We start from the raw sequence: 14,056 nt of genomic DNA on the forward strand, positions 1-14,056 counted from the left end.
ACGTTACAAGTTCAAACACTGTATGTTAGTTAGTTTGTTCATTTACTTTACTACATATACATGTTGTAATAAAGTGAAAATGAAGTCGCTCGGTCGTGTCTGACTCTTTGAGACCCCACGGACTGTAGCCCATGAGGCTCCTCCGTCCATGGAATTTTCCAGCCAAGAGTACATGTTTTAAGACATGGGTATTTATTCCTATTGAGCAAAGAATGTTTAAAGTTAAAAACATATGTTGAGCAAAAAAGCAAACAAAAAAGAATCTTTACAGTGTGTTTTCATCTGTAAAAGAGGGGAGGAGTAACTTTACAGAACAGAAATACAATAAATACTACCTCAGCTAGGCGACCAATATCAACATTACAGTGATAAAATCATGTTTATGCTGTTGTTCAGTCACCAAGTTGTGTCTGACTCTTCGCAACCCGGTGGAGCACACCATACTTCCCTGTCCCTCACCATCTCCTGGAGTTTGCCCAAGATCTTGTTCATTTATTCGGTCATGCCATACTCAGCCTTTAATACGATGTTATAAAATGTGACGAAAATAGCACTTTATCTTTGTGATCTTCCTCCAAGAACTCAAAAACTAAGTAACATAAGAAAACATTAATCAAAATAAAATTTGAGAGACAGTCAATGAAACATCTGATCAATACTCTTCAAAACTGTCAAGGTCATTAAAAACAAGGAATGTTTGAGAAACTGCCACAATCCAGAGGAATTAAAGCATTATAAAAACCAAATGCAATGTTGTATCCTTGATGAGATCCTGGAATGGAGAAAGGACAATGAAATCTTAATAAAGTATGAGACTAATAATGATGTATCAATATTGCTTGGAGAAGGCAATGGCAACCCACTCCAGTGTTCTTGCCTGGGAAATCCCATGGAAAGAGGAGCCTGGCGGGCTACAGACCATGGAGTTGCAAAGAGTCAGACACAACTTAGCGACTAAACAACAAAAACAATCAATATTGCTTCCTTACTTGTGACAGATGTATACATAAGATGCTAACACTAGGGAAACTGGATACAGAGTACAAGAACCTTCTTAACATTATTTTAAAACTTTCCTGTAAATCTAGAACATTTGCAAACTCAAAAAATTATTTAAAGAATGAACTGTAAAAGGAACAGAAGCAGCAAAAACTAGTTACAAGATTACTTAAGGTCCACAAGGAGATGATGATACATTAAAATGTTTAGAATAATATGTCAGCAGGGAAGATGCAGAAAAAGAGATGGATTCAAGGCATATTTTGAAGACAGAACAAAAAGCACTTGGGGGGCTTCTCTGGTGGCTCAGTGGTAAAGAATCACCATCCAATGGAGGAGATGGGGGTTCGATCCCTGGTCCAGGAAGAGTCCCCGTGCTGCGGAACAGCTAAGCCCGTGCGCCATGACTGCTGAGCCTGTGCGCTAGAGCCCGAGAACTGAAATACTGAGCCCACATCCCACTGCTGGTGAAACCCACGCACCCCAGGGCCTGTGCTCTGCCTGCACACTGCGACCAAGAGGAGTCCCTGGTCCCCACAGCCAGAGAGAAGGCCCGCACAGCAACAAGACCCACCACAACCAAAAATAAATGAATAAATAAAATTATTAAAAAAAAAAAAAAAAAAGAGTTTGGGACTTCCAGTTAATGCAGAATTCTGAAGTCAGCAAGTCCTCTTCTCCAAAAATAAGAATAAAACTGGACAAATTGCCAAAAACTATTTCAGGGATTTGGAAATTACCAAAAGATAAATAACAAATTGAGAAGTATTTATTCATGGAAAACTACCAGACCCTCAGGTAAAGCAGTGGGAGTCAGTAGATTCCCAACACTAACCTAGCTTGGTCTACATAAGAACTTTCAACAGTTTTGAAATTCAGCAACTCTTGCTAGAGGGGTTGACATGATTTGGAGTGAAAGGTGAAAAGTGACACTAAATACCAATACCAACAATAAAAGGAAAAAACACGGTAAAAATGAATGGGGAAAACCAGTAACTATTAGGAGGAGGAGGAAGAAAAGTGTCTCAGGTGAACGCAAAGGCAGACTGGTCAAAAATTTAATGGGAAGATCTTGAAAATCAGACAGCCACAGAAGCGCTCGATGGACTCTACAAATCTCCGGCTGAGTAGGAAATTATGAGCACGCATAGACAAGAACGCATAGACCCAAGACATGCACAGACCCAAAAGGGCCAGGTACAAATAAAAACTAAGGTCCACTTGGCTACTGCCTTAAATTGTGCTCTCCAATTCACACACACCCACCAGAAGATGGCTGAAGACATCTTTAGGTTTGATGTATTTGAATGCAACCTTTGCCCAATCACTGACTGACCACTAAGTTACACAATTACAGGGTAACCCCTAGGAAGTCTGGCTTAAAAGATACAGACAGAAAAACAAACAAAAAATAACTAAGCAAATATAATAACAGCCCAACAAGCACGGGCAACAACGTATTCCACAGATTAAGTTAAATTTAAAGTTGGTTTTAAAGAGACACAGATGTACAGAACAGTCTTTTGGACTGTGTGGGAGAAGGCAAGGGTGGGATGATTTGAGAGAATAGCATTGAAATATGTACATTATTATATGTGAAATAGATCGCCAGTCCAGGTTCAATGCATGAGACAGGGTGCTCAGGGCTGGTGCACTGTGATGACCCTGAGGGATGGGATGGGGAGGGAGGTTCAGGATGGGGAACACAAGTACACCCACGGCTGATTCATGTCAATGTATGGCAAAAACCACAATACTGTAAAGTAATTAGCCTCCAATTAAAATTAAAAAAAATTTTTAATAAAAAAAATAAAGTTGGTTTTTTTTTTTAAAAAAAAAAAAGCCCATTCCAAAATTCCTACATTATCTGTCTAGTTTTCAAAAAAAAAAAAAAAAGTGAGGCAAGCAAACAAAGAGTAAAGTGGGACCCACACTTAACATTTTTTTTAAAAAGCTGTCAGTAGAGACAAACTCTGGGTAGGTCAAGATGTTAGAATTTGTGCAAAGTCGCTCAGTTATGTCCAACTCTTTGCGACCCCATGGACTGTCACCTGCCAGGTTCCTCTGTCCATGGGGATTCTCTAGGCAAAAATATTGAGGTGGGCTGCCATGCCCTCCTCCAGGGGATCTTCCCAACCCAGGGATCGAACCCAGGTCTCCCACAATGCAGCTGGATTCTTTACCATCTGAGCCACCTGGGAAGCCTAAAGACTTCAAAGTAGCTATTATAAATATATTTAAAAGAATTAAAGGAAAATCTGGTGAAAATTACTCCACAAATAGGAAATATCAACAAATAGAAACTATAAAAAAGAACAAAAATGCAAATTCTAGAGTTGGAAAATACCATATCCAAAGGTAAGATGTATCAGATGGACTCAATAGTAAATCTGAGATGGCAGAAGAAAGAATTAAACGCCACAAAAGGATCAACAGTAGTCAACTAATCTGAAGAACAGAGAGAAAAAGGACTGAAGGAAAATTAACAAAGTCTCAGAAACCTATGAGACACTTAGCAGACCAACACTTAACTGTGCGTCCCACAAGGAAAAAAGAAAAATGTAGACAGAAAAAAATATCTGAAGAAAACAATGGCTGAAAAGTTCCCAAATTTCATGAAAAACAGGAATCTAAAAATCCAAGAAGCTCAATAAACCCTAAACGCAATAAATATCAAGAGATCTACACCTAAATCTTTTTAAATACCATTTGAAAAATTTTAAAAAAAGAGAGAGAGAGAGAACCACACCTAGATACACATCATGGCTAAACTATAGAAAGCCAAAGATAAATAAAATCTTAAAAGCAGAAAAATAACTCATTTTGCTACAGGGGAAAAATACAATTAACTACTGACTTCTAGCATAAATGACTGAGTCAGAAGAAGGTACAATGGCATGCGTAATGAGAGAAACAAAACAAAAATATCAAGCAAGAATCATATATTCAACAAACTATCCTTCAAAACAGAAGACGAAATAAATATATTTCTAGATAAACAGAAACTGAGAGAATTCTTTGCAAAAATTGCCTTATAAGAAATACTAAGGGGAGTTCTTCAGACTGAGAAGTGACGTTAGAGGAGGTAACTCAAATCCAGCAGACAAAATGAAGAACACTCAAAAGAATTAAATGTTAAGAGTAAGTTCAAAGATCACAGTTTTTTTCCCTCTTCTTAAGCTCCTTAAAAAACATTTGACTATATACAGCTAGTTCACACATACACACACACACACATCATTCCACCCATTAATGGCTAATGGCAGATTACACATTCTTTTCAAGCACCCATGGAACATTAACCCAGGTAGACCTGGGCCATATCCTGGGCCACAAAATAAATTATAACACATTTAAAAGACTTAAAATCATATAAACTATGTTCTCTGATCATAATGGAAGCAATGCAGTAAGTAATAACAGAAAGACAACAGGAAAAATCTCCCAACATTTGGAAGTGAAACAACATACGTAAAGAATAATCTGCAGCTAAACTAGAAAGTCTCAACAAATTTTTAAGTATATACAACTAAATAAAAACATAACATGTTAAATCATATAAAATGCAGGTAAGGAAGTGATAAGAGGAAAATTTATAGCACCACTCTGGGTTGCTATTACACCAACCTCCCACCACGCAACAGTTTTCCCATCTAATGTCCTTTCGGCTCTTGAAAACATGGAAAGGGGTAAGGTTAAGAATGAACTCTGTGGTGTGGAACTGGAATTGAAGGTATTATCATGAAACCACAGTTTTGAAATATGTAAAGAAACAGATGTACACAAACATACACATTTGTACCTGTATGTGTTTTACAGCTTTGTCTATGGAGACCTGGAAGCAGTGACATCCTACTCACAATGAGTACATCTGCTAGATACCAGTTTCCAAATATCAATCTCCAATAAGAGGAATGAGGGCTCCTTGAAAATATCAGTTATTTCCATGTAACTACAAGGTAACCCTAGAACATCTTACTGTGCCAAAATATAAGTATACAAAGAATCATGGGACATGTCAAAAGGACACAAAAACCACTCTAAAGGGGCTCCCACTGGCCAAATATGGGACAATTTGGGTTTCAAAACAAATAGTGATAGATTACAACCCACTGAATAACAACAAAGAAAGGGAACCCACAAGTCTTCAGATACACAATTGAAAAATGAATCAGTGAATGGGAGAAGAGAAAGAAGCTTTACCTTTTTTTGACATTCAAGGCATGGGTATTTAAGTGTTAACTAATAAATTATAATTAATGAAATTACAAAATAATTAGTTGGCAATCATCAATAATAGTAATTCAGCCAATAAAAATCAATAACTGCTAAAACTAGTGGGTGAAGTGATGAGGAATGAAATACTCAAGTCTCAAAATACTTTCCCCCCTAATATTTATTAACTATAAAGGAAAACAGTATTTGTTAGTGTAGAAATCTGGCAGAATGCTTAAGTGATCAAGATCACCAGTAATGGGCAAATTAAAATCACTGGCACCTGATAGGACGTACTGAGAAGACTATCATATCACTTCTGAAATGTTTCTGCCAAAAATATATAACCTAAATTGAATCATAGGGGAAGCATAAGACAAACCTAAACTGAGGAATATTTTAACTGAGGAATATTTTAAGAGTCAACTATTCTATAAACTTCAAAACTGTCAAGAATAAGTCAGGCAAACATGAAAGAATTGTTTCAAGATGGAGAGATATTCCATGTTCCTGGGTAGGAAGAATCAATACTGTGAAAATGGCTATACTACCAAACACAATCTACAGATTCAGTGCAATCCCTATCAAATTACCAATGGCATTTTTCACACAATTAGAACAAAAAATTTCACAATTCATATAGAAACACAAAAGACCCCAAATAGCCAAAGCAGTCCTGAGAAAGAAGAACGGACCTGGAGGAATCAACCTTCCTGACTTCAGATTATACTACAAAGCTACAGTCATCAAGACACTATGGTACTGGCACAAAAACAGAAATATAGATCAATGGAACAAGACAAAAAGCCCAGAAATAAACCCATGCACCTATGGGTACCTTATGTTTTACAAAGGAGGCAATAATATACAATGGGGCAAAGACAGCCTCTTCAATAAATGCTGCTGGGAAAACTGGAAAGCTACATGTAAAAGAATGAAATTAGAACACTTCCAAAGAATATACACAAAGATAAACTCAAAATGGATTAAAGACTTAAATGTAAGACTAGAAACTATAAAAGTCTTAAGAGGAAAACACAGGCAGAACACTTGATGACATAAATCAATGAAGATCCTCTATAACCCACCTCCTAAAGTAACAGAAATAAAAACAAAAGTAAGCAAGTGGGACCTAATTAAACTTAAAAGCTTTTGCACAGCAAAGGAAACTACAAGCAAGGTGAAAAGACAACCCTCAGAATAGGAGAAAATAACAGCAAATGAAACAACTGGCAAAGGATTAATTTCCAAAATATACAAGCAGCTCATACAACTCAATGCCAGAAAAACAACCCAATCAGAAAGTGGGAAAAAGACCTAAACAGACATTTCTCCAAAGAAGACATACAAATGGCTAACAAACATGTGAAAAGCTGCTCAACATTGCTCATTATTAGAGAAATGCAAATCAAAACCACAATGAGATATCACCTCACACCAGTCAGAATGGCCCTCATCAAAAAGTCTACAAACAATAAATGCTGGAGAGGGAGTGGAGAAAAGGGAACACTCTTGCACTGCTGGTGGGAATGTAAACTGATACAGCCATATGGAAGATGGTATGGAGACTCCTTAACAAACTAGGAATAAAACCACCCATATGACCCAGCAATCCCACTCCTAGGCATATACCCTGAGGAAACCAAAATTGAAAAAGACACAAATATCCCATTGTTCATTGCAGCACTATTTACAATAGCTAGAACATGGAAGCGGCCTAGATGTCCATTGACAGATGAATGGATAAAGAACTTGTGGTACATATACACAACGGAATAATACTCAGCCGTAAATAGGAACACCTTTAAGTCAGTTCTGATGAAGTGGATGAACCTAGAACCTATTATACAGAAAGAAGTGAGTCAGAAAAAGTAAGATAAATATAGTACTCTAATGCATATATATGAAATCTAGAAAAATGGTACTGAAGAATTTATCTATAGAGCAGCAATGGAGAAAAAGACATAAAGAACACACTTATGGACATGGGTAGAGGGGAGGGGAGGGTGAGATGTATGGAGAGAGTGACATGGAAACTTACATTACTGTATGTAAAATAGATAGCCAACAGGAATTTGCTGTATGGCTCGGGAAACTCAAACAGGGTCTCTGTATCAATCTAGAGGGGTGGGATGGGGCAGGAAATGGGAGGGAGGTTGAAAAGGGAGGGGATATATGTATACCTATGGCTGATTCATGTTGAGATTTGACAGAAAACAACAAAATTCTGTAAAGCAATTATCCTTCAATTAAAAAAATTAATTGAAAAAGAAAACATGAAAGAACTGTTACAGAACGAAAAACACTAAAGAGACACTAAAAACAAAATACGGCCCTAGATTGAATTATTTTGCTAAAATGGACATTAACTGAAACCACTGACAAAACCTGAATGGGTTCTGTGGATTAGATGATACTAATTCTATTAATGCTAACTTCATGATTTTGATGGTTGCATTCTAGATATGTAAGAAAATTTCCTAGCTGACAGCAATTACAAACTAAAGTGCTCTGGGGTCATGGGGCCTCATACTGGCAATTTACTCTCAAATGAAAAGAAATTCCTCAACTTTTGAAAATTTCTAAAGAAAAATTTTTAAACAAAGTTGGGGAAAAAAAATTAGTATTCCTCCCCAGTCTTTACTATCACAAAAAAAAGAAAAGAAAAGAAATTCTCTACTTTTCTAGTTGTTCAAGACAAAAATTCTGGGACAGCCTTGATTCCTCTTATTCTTTCTACATTCCAGCTGATCAGCAAATCCTGTTAGCTTTTCTTTAAATACACATCTCCACTACTACCATTCCATTCCAAGGCATGATACTATCTCTTGCCTGGGGTTATCTCCAATACCTTCCTGTCTAATCAGCCTGTTTTCACTCCAACCCCTCATACAGTGATGAAAGTTAAATTTTTTAAGTTGGTGGATTAATAAACTGTGATACATTTCAGCAGTATAATACTCAGTGCTAAAAAGAAATGAGCTCTCAAGCCATGAAAAAGACCTTAAAGGAAACTTAAATGCATATTACAAAGTGAAAGAAGCCAGTGTGAAAGAGTTATATATTGTATGCCCCTAAACCATACTACATTCTGGATTAGGCAAAACTATGGAGACAATCAAAAGATCTGTGGCTGCCAACGGCGGCCAGGGAGGGAGGGAGGGATGAATGAGTGGATCACGGATTTTTTGGGCAGTGAAACTATTCCGCATGATACTGTAATAATGGTAGATCTATGTCATTAAACATTTGTCAGAACTCATACAATAAATAACACAAAATGTACCCTAATGGAAACTATGAACTTCAGTTAATAAGAATATATCAATATAGGCTCATTAAAGGTAACAAATGTATCACACTAATGCAAAATGTTAATAATAGGGAAAACTTGGAGCAAGGGAGAGGGTAAATGGGAACTCTATGCTCAATTTTTCCGTAAATCTAAAACTGCTCAAAAAAAAAATTAAATTCCTTCCTTTTCACCTTCAGAAAAGAGGGGAGGGGAAAAAAAAACACAATGAGATTCCAAAAGAATGGTCATATGAAGTGCTGGCAAGGATGCTGTGCAATGAAAATGTTCACAGTGCTGCTAAGAACGTCAAAAGTCCAATGGTATAACCACCTTATGAAACAGTTTCGCAAAATCTTATGATCCACCCATTCCACTCCTAGATATTTACTTGAGAAAAATGAAAGCATAAATCCACACAAACTGTTCACTGTTGCTGTTCAGTTGCTAAGTTGTGTCTGATTCTTTGCAACCCCATGGACTGTCCACACAAACACTTGTATACAAATGTTCATAGCATTACTGAGGGACAGTCCCAAACTGGAGACTCAAATGTCCATTACCAGGTGAACAGTTAATTTATGATAACAAAAAGGAGATCACTGGTTGCCTAGGGACAATAAAAAGAGGCAAGACAGTGACGGACAAGAGAAGGGCATGAAGAAGCTTCTGGGGGTGGTGGATATGGTCACTATCTTAAGGAGGTTATGGTTTCACATGTATATACATATGTCTGATTTTACCAAATCACATACCTTAAATGTATAGTCTGTCAATTATCTCAATATAGCTGCAAATTTTATTCTATAATGCTACTAGCATTGCAACTATGACTACTGATCTTAAGCCAATTTATAAGTTACACAGGTCTTATGCAAATACTTGTTAAAAGCAAGTTGATATCTGATGAGTTTTTTTTTCCTCTTCCTTAGTTCTTAAATCATACTGAGAATATTGGGGGATTTTTTTTTTAACTTTTTAAAAACTTTTTATTTGTACTGGAGTACAGCCAATTAACAATGCTGTGATAGTCTCAGGTGGACAGCAAAGGGCCTCAGCCACACATATACACGTAAGGGAATTTATTTTACATGTCTACACATCTCAATTCTTTTCTACATTTTATTAAATGGATCTTAAAGGAGTGAGGTAACTTCAGTCAACACTCATAAGAAATTTAGGCTTTTATTAAAACTCAAATTACTGCAGGCTGATGAAGACGTATTTGTCATTCCCTGTTATTTCCATCAGGCAGCAGAGAGAAAAAAAAAATGATTAGTTTACCAAAAATACCTCTCAAAATTCATTAATAATAATGATAATGATGGCTCTCAATGCCCAATTCCTCATCTATAAAATGGGAGTAGTAACTGTACCTATTTTATGTGAATATTATAAGGCATGAATGAAATATTACTTGTAAAGCACTTTGAAAAATAACAAAGAACAGTGAACACTCAAAAAATAGAAGCTAAGTTTACTTATTTATTAAGTTCAGCTTTGGAACTCAAGACAGTCTTATTTGCAATCCACTCTTACATGCTACATTACGTTACCTCTCATTTTGCTCAACCAACACTTAGCCCATGCCTACTGTGTACCAATATGCTCCACCTGCTAATCCCCTGGATTTAAAAAAATAAGAAAATACCAAATTCTAAAATATTAATGTCTCTTTAAAATTCTAAAATCTACCCAAAGCTTAAAAAGTAAGCAAACAAGTATACCCTATACTGGTATAGTAAAATGATGGCCAGGGTTATAGTCAAAATAGGATTATGTTGAGCATACTCATTTTGCTGGCAGGAGCCAAACACTTTCTATTGCTTGTCATATGAATCAAAGCTTCCACGAAATATGAAATATAGTACTTCTCAGTCAGAACTCTTTAAGTCAGTATATATTGCCAGGAACCTTAAAATCCAACATAAAACCCTAAGGCCGGGCTTCCCTGGTGGCTCAGTGGTGAAGAATCGCCTGACAGTACCAGAGACAAGGGTTCGAGCCCTGATTCAGGAGAATTTCACATGCTGTGAGCAACTAAGACTGTGCTCTGAGCCCCGGGAGCCACAACTACTGAAGCCCACATGCCCTAGAGCCCATGTTACTCAACAACAAAAGCAACTGCAATTGAAAAGCTCGCACATGGAAACTAGAGCGTACACCCCTCACCACAACTAGAGAAAAGCCCTTGCAGCAAAAGACTCAACAAAACCAAAAACAAACCAAAAAACAAACCCCAAGACTACCCAGTTTTCATCAAATCAATTCCCAAAGTCCCTTTCAAGTTTTGTAAAAAGGTTATGTGTACCAGGGTTTCCCTGGTGGCTCAGATGGTAAAGCGTCTGCCTGCAGTGCGGGAGACCCAGGTTCGATCCCTGGGTTGGGAAGATCCCCTGAAGAAGGAAATGGCAACCCACTCCAGTATTCTTGCCTGGAAAATTCCATGGACTGAGGAGCCTGGTGGGCTACAGTCCATGGGGTCGCAAAGAGTTGGACATGACTGAGCGACTTCACTTATGTGTACCAAGCTTATACAGTAAGCTCCAAGAGGACAAGAAACACTACTTACAAATCTTAATGTCTCCCATAGCACCTAAAAGCACTTTGTAAATAGTGAGGCCATTAACAAAATCTTAAATCTTAAAACTGAATCTCCTACCACAGCATAACACAGCACACACGTTTCAATCCAATCTACCTGCCTTTCCCAAAGGACTGGACAGATCCCACTTCCTGGGCCTTGGCTTCTGTTCATCCTCTGAACACCTATTTCTCCTTCTTCTTCAGGAATTTTTACTTCTTTCATCTCAAAATAAAGTTATTCATGCAACCTTTTCCACATAACTGCCACTCTAAGCACTCTGCACCCTGTCTCCTCCATCTCTGATCATGATCTCCTACATATCCAATTTGAAATTTCTTAACATTTTTTGTCCACCATGGCTTTTGTCATGCTTTTATTAGGCTAAGCTGACATTTAGGTATCCTTCATTCCTGTAAAGTCAAAAGTACTATTGCTTTTTTAAAATAGAGCTTCAGTATCTGAATATTACTACCTACACTTATGCATTTAATATTATTTCATATTTTATAATAACATATTATCTATAATATTCCCATGGTACTTTGTGCCTATTTCACTGTATCATACTCATCTGCACATAAGTAGGGTAAACCATAAATCCTAGTTTGCTAAGGGCAATCCCAGTTTATTTTTGTTGCTCCAAGAGTATTATTATAACAGCATCCTTTCACTCTCAAAAGTAGCCTCGCTTGGATAACAAATTATGTATAGTGCTTAGTCACTCAGTCATGTCTGACTCTTTGTGACGTCATAGACTGCAGCCCACCAGGCTCCTCTGTCCATGCAATTTCTGAGCAAGAAGACTGGAGTGAGTTGCCATTTCCTCCTCCAGGGGATCATCCAATCCAGGGACTGAACTCAAGTCTACTGCATTGGCAGACAGATTCTTTACCACTGAGCCACCTGTCTAGGTTGGGCACAGCTTTTCTTCGAAGGAGCAAACGTCATCTAATTTGGAAGAAAAGTTATGACCAACCTAGACAGCATATTAAAAAGCAGAGACATTACTTTGCCAACAAAGGTCATCTTAAAGCTACAGTTTTTCCAGTAGTCATGTATGGATATGAAAGTTGGACTATAAAGTTAAGCACTGAAGAACTGACGCTTTTGCACTGTGGTGTTGGAGAAGACTCTTGAGAGTCCCTGGGACTGCAAGGAGATCCAACCAGTCCATCCTAAAGGAAATCAGTCCTGAATATTCATTGGAAGGACTGATGCTGAACCTGAAACTCCAATACCATGGCAAAGAACTGATTCACTGGAAAGGCCCTGACACTGGGAAAGACTGAAGGAGGGAGGAGAAGGGGGTGACAGAGGATGAGATGGTTGGATGGCATCACTGACTCAATGGACATGGGTTTGGGTGGAGTCCGGGAGTTGGTGATGGACAGGGAGGCCTTGCATGCTGTGGTTCATGGGGTCACAAAGAGTCAGACACAACTGAGTGACTGAACTGAACTGATGCTATGGACATGAGTTTGAGCAAACTCTGGGAGTTGGTGACAGACAGGGAAGCCTGATGTGCTGCAGTCCACAGGTTCGCAAAGAGTCGGACATGACTGAGCGACTGAAGTGAACTAAGCCACCTGAGTGAAAATTGAAAGTGAAAGTCACTCAGTTGTGTCCACCTCTTTGTGACCTCATGGACTATCCATGGAATTCTCCAGGCCAGAATACTGAAGTGCGTAGCCATTCCCTTCTCCAGCGATCGAACCCAGGTCTCCTGCATTGCAGGCAGATTCTTTACCAGCTGAGCCACCTGGGAAGCCCTAACAAATTACGAGGCCGGGTATGTCTGTCTCCCTCCCACATCAGAATGGAGCTCTATAATTACAAAAACAATGACCAATTTGTTTATCTACAGTGCTAACACACAGAAGGAAGTCAAACATTTTAGTAACAATTGTGCACATGAACAATTAAAACTCAACAACAAATTTATTAAAGGCTTATTTTACTGATTCCTAAGACATTCCTAAGATTTTCAATAAACATTAAATGAATTTAAAAATTAAGGGAAAAAAAACCAATGTGACTATTTCCATTAAAAATTCAATTATATACTCTAACAACACAATAAAAAATTACTATTAATAAAACATCCAGGGACTTCCCTGGTGGTCCAATAGTTAAGAATCTGCCTTGCCATGCAAGGCATGTGGGTTCAATCCCTGGTTGGGGAATGAAGATGCCACATGCTGTGGAGCAACTAAGCCCATGCACTTTGGAGTCCACATGATGCAACTAAAACCTGATGCAGTCAAATAAATACATATATACTAAAAAAAAAAATTCTGAGTCAAAAATAAATAAACAAAACAAAAATATTTTTTAAAAAACATATCCATACAGTCTTTTAGGTCTGATTATATAGTAGAAAACAGAATGGAATAATATCTTTGAAATGCTGAGGGAAAAATAACTGCCAATCTAGACTTTCATTCACAACTAAAATATCTTGAAGAACAATAGCTAAAGATTTCCAACAAACAAAAATTGTAATTTGTCACCAACAGACCCTGAGTCTGGGAACTTCAACAGAATATAGTTCATGGCCACTCTCGCCTTCGAGATGGCCCACACTCCATGTGGAGTGTGTTTTTCTATAAATAAAATACTCTTCTTACCTATCACTTCATCTCTCATTGACTGCTTTTTGTGAGGAGACATCAAGAATCTGAGCTTCATTAAGGCAAAACCCGGGGTGTGATCTCAGTTAAAAGACCACGGGTCTTGGAGATCTGCTCAACTATGGGGCAGCCTGGACGGAAGGGGATCTGGGGGGAAATGGATACGTGTATATGAATGACTAAGTCCCTTCACTGTTCACCTGAAACCATCACACACAGTTTGTTCATCAGTTATAGCCTGATACAAAATGAAAAGTTTAACAACAAACAAACAAAAGACCCCGGGCTCTGGACTCCCTGGTGGTCCAGGGTTGAGAAGTCATCAGCCGATGC

The 14,056-nt window shown here is 37.9% G+C and overlaps 1 protein-coding gene and 1 non-coding gene across 2 annotated transcripts in view; one reads left to right on the forward strand and one right to left on the reverse strand.

Annotated features, from left to right (window-relative positions):
- MAP3K2 (mitogen-activated protein kinase kinase kinase 2) overlaps positions 1-14,056 on the reverse strand; it is an 87,879-nt gene that overhangs the window by 64,343 nt on the left and 9,480 nt on the right. The gene's annotated exons all lie outside the window — the stretch shown is intronic.
- Positions 10,825-10,896, forward strand: TRNAC-GCA. Its single transcript has one exon. It is a non-coding gene; the product is annotated as a tRNA-Cys (tRNA).

This window comes from Cervus canadensis, chromosome 15 (genome assembly GCF_019320065.1).
Source record: "Cervus canadensis isolate Bull #8, Minnesota chromosome 15, ASM1932006v1, whole genome shotgun sequence".
Classification (NCBI taxonomy): Eukaryota; Metazoa; Chordata; class Mammalia; order Artiodactyla; family Cervidae; genus Cervus; species Cervus canadensis.